This window comes from Vidua chalybeata, chromosome 5 (genome assembly GCF_026979565.1).
Source record: "Vidua chalybeata isolate OUT-0048 chromosome 5, bVidCha1 merged haplotype, whole genome shotgun sequence".
Classification (NCBI taxonomy): domain Eukaryota; kingdom Metazoa; phylum Chordata; class Aves; order Passeriformes; family Viduidae; genus Vidua; species Vidua chalybeata.
In genome coordinates, this window is record NC_071534.1 from 8,371,656 (window position 1) to 8,375,396 (window position 3,741).

General features: G+C 38.3%; 1 long non-coding RNA gene across 1 annotated transcript; it reads left to right on the forward strand.

Moving 5' to 3' along the window:
* Positions 1-835: 835 nt before the first annotated feature.
* On the forward strand, positions 836-3,257 carry LOC128787708 (uncharacterized). Its single transcript, XR_008430813.1, has 3 exons — positions 836-920; positions 2,449-2,496; positions 3,109-3,257. It is a non-coding gene; the product is annotated as an uncharacterized LOC128787708 (long non-coding RNA).
* The last annotated feature ends 484 nt before the right edge of the window (positions 3,258-3,741 follow it).

A 3,741-nucleotide genomic window follows, 5' to 3' on the forward strand; every position in this document is an offset into this window, starting at 1 on the left:
GCATTTGTTCGGGTACTGGGCTGGTCATTTCCTCCTTTGTGTTTTTCCTTTCTCTCTTTTGCAGCCTTTATCTACTCAGGCGATGAGCTGGTAACAGGAACTTCTCATACCTGAAGAGAGTGGGGTACTTGCAGTAAAAGGGCTTAAATGTCAGAGATGGCCTTTGGACACTAAAACCATATAAACCTGGATTGCTTTCTTGTGATGCAGCGTTCAGAAAACAAGCAACAAAAGAATCATTTCAAATTCAGCAGAAGGAGTCATACTGCAGTTCTCATTGCTGAGTTCTGTGACAGAAATATTCCAAATACCTGTCTGTAGACCAGGCAAATGCAAGTTTCAGAAGGGGTTTCTCACTGGGTGCAAAACCCCAGTCCTTGCTGAGCATAAGAATCATTAGTTGCTTTCAGGGATTTAGCCTGGGGTTAACATAATTCCTTTTCTTCCAGCATTTCTTCCCGGCAGTTGCTGATTCTCTCTGTGCATGTAAAAGCACCAATAGGGTCATCATTAATGTACAGCACCTCTTTTCTTCTTAACATTGGCTTCTCTTTACTGCAGAGGTGAAAGCTGTGGAAGCCTTCTGCCTTTGAAGAACTACTTAAGATGAAATGGTTCTGAAGTGCATTTAAGGGTGTTTACTTTAGGCACTTTATTTTTTTCTTTATTTTTATTCCTATTGGAACTGACTAATGTTATTCATTAAACTAACAATTTCTCCCCTGCCTGTTCTTAAGTGTGACTTGTGACCTTGCAATCTGTGTATTTTGTCATCACAATGTGTTACCATGGAACTGATTTTGATGTCATGAATAAGGGCATTGTGAGTTTCCACGTTCCCAAGCATATTTGAGACACAGGTTTGGAAACAAAAATGACTTCACCAGTTAAATATTGTTAGATCCTATAGTATATCAAAGGTAAGAACACTTGTGCCCTATATTCCTTTACATAGAAGAATCTAAGGTTAGGAATTTCAAAGCAGGTATATACAAGAATGACACTACAAATAGCATTTCACAAGATTAAATATTTTGTGAGAGTATTGAACTCTAACCCCTTTATGTTACTGTAGACAAAAATCTTTCATATTGTTCATGGAGCCTCCTCAGACTGTCTAATAGGGATTCTGTATAAAGAGGAAGAAATGCAGTGTGCTGAACAGCTCCAGGATGCTGCTGGGACTTGACTCCTTCAAGACAATAGTGGCTGAAGGGAATTTTCCACCCAAGATCACTCAGAGGCAGACAGAGGGCAATGTACCATTGCTGCTTTTGAAGCTGAGAGCAGTAGTAAGGATTTTTCAGAAAAGAGCCTTACACAATGCACAAAGGGAAAATACACTTTTGTTGTGCAGCAGAATACATGTATTGCATGCTTTAAATTGAAAAAAAAGCAAGTTCCCTCAGTGATCTACCTACCCAAACGAGGTTAAAAGTGTTCAGTGGAATCTCTTGTCAAGCTGTTCCCCAGGGTGTTTAATTCATCACATTTAAAGTCTTGATGGCATTCTATTATAATGGAGAAGTTTGAAAAGACTCAAGTGGGGTTAAAGTCCCGGGTTGCAAAAAAAATCTAGTTTAGCAGGAACCACATATATAGTTCTGTTTACTTCATCTGCTGGATTTTTTTTCCAGATGAGACTTACCCATCCATTGCATTTTACAATCTACCTCAGCAGCATTTTGCTCCTGGCACCAGGCAAATATGTCCTCATTAAGTAAAATTTATGCTAATACCATTCTGATTAGCAGCAGTCATTGATATTCACTCTCATTAGCTAAATTGGTTCACTGGAAGACATCCCGTTGAGGGTTTTTTTTTTTCTGTTTTAAATGGAATATAAAATGTATGGATTCACAGAGAAGACAGATGATGATAATTATACCCTGTGTTTACTCCAACCATTTTTTTAATCCTGAAGCCTCCTGAAGTACTTTGCAGCATTTAGATCTGCAAGGAGGGAGAAGACTTTTTTCCCCCTTAGAGAAAAATCTCTGTCAGATAGAAAGAAGCCATTCTGGTTTTACTGTTATTAGCACAGATGACACAAAGGAGTCTTCCATTCTGAATGTAGGTGCACTTTTTGATGACACAAAATGCAGGACATTTCATAGGAAATCTGGCCTGGGAATAAGCTCAATTCATGGAGTAATGGGACTTTCTACATGCAGTCTTTTTGGAGTACCCTTGTGATTCTGACTTACCATCTCTAGGAGTTGGGCCTGCACTGATATTGCAAAATTAGCCTTAGTGTGAACCTTTTATCAAAAGTACAAGGATCCTCATCTTTATAAATCTTGGTCGAAGGGAATGATCATTTCAGCTGAGAATTTTATTATATTTTCTTATGTTAAAACATACATGATCAGTTCAAGCCATGGTTTAATGCAGTTTGGTATGATGCTGTGAAGAATTACTACCTGTTTTCTCTTAACTCTTTTGAAGGGCTCTTGTTGGGCAGAAAAGACCAAGTTGGGAACTGTTATTGCCAAGGTATGACAATCTTGCCCTTAACACTCTCAGGTCCAAAACAGATTTCTTTGTATCATAGCCTCCAATTCAAGTGCAAGAAGGAAAGCAGTGCTCTTAATGCCTTACATTCTTACTCATATTAACCAAAATCCCAGTTCATGTCTCTCTCTATATGTATCTGTCCTTTACAAACTCTGCCCCTATAGTTGTCTGATAAAGTTCTGTTTACCTTTAAATATTGACACTGCACATACTCCATTCTCTTTAAAGAGGAAAAACATTTCTCTGGTCCATTCAACCCTTGACCTTACTAGAAGGATTATAAACAAGGATGTCTCTTCTTGCTAATTTTTTACCTTTTGGATCTGCAATCAATCCTGCTGCTTCATCGAGGCTGCCGAGCAGCAAACAGATGGCAGCAGCCACTGATCACTGGCAGTGGTGAGATGGGAAACACTGGCCTACAGTGACCTTTGACTGGGCTTGAAATTCCTCAGTTTGCCTTTGAATTCCCATCACTGAATAGTTCACATCACTCCTGTGCAATAATTGCAGCCTTTTCACATGTGCACTTCTGTTTCAAGTCGTCTCACTCTTATATTGATCTAATCTTTCTTCTTTAATCAAAACTAGTTCCACATCCAAAAGATGCTTTGGAGGGGAGATCTGTGACCACAAGCAGCAATGTGAAACCACCCAGATGCAGATAAATTGCCATTCTCTCTCGCTGCACAGAGAAATTGGGTCCTAATGGTACAGCAATTACTTTGTTTCCATGGCAACGTGTGTGAGCGCTATAAATAATGTTTGATGTTTATAAACAATTCAGTTTACACTGAATTATATACACTATTTGTATGCTAATATATGGGATGCACTTCTAGTTGTTTCACAGCAATAGAAGAGCAAACAGAAAGCTGCAAGTTTTGTGAGCACTGCACTGAACCATGTGATTATTATTTTTTCCCATGTCTATGTCCAAAGGAAAAACTGCATGAGCTGAATGTATTTCTTTCATAATGTATACACTCAATAATGGGAAAAAAAATCCTGGAAAGAAAAACTCAGAGAATTAGCAGATTGTTTTGCTCCCCATCATCATTACTGTACTGGGGGATTTGTCCCAGAAGGTAAAAAATATTTAGGTTGCGATTCAGCAAAATGCTTCTGTGCATGCTTATTTTTAAGCTTATAAAGTGATAAAACAAGTTTGATGTTTTAAAATTGCTTTCTTTTTTCCACCTTTTATTATGTAACAGCAAAATA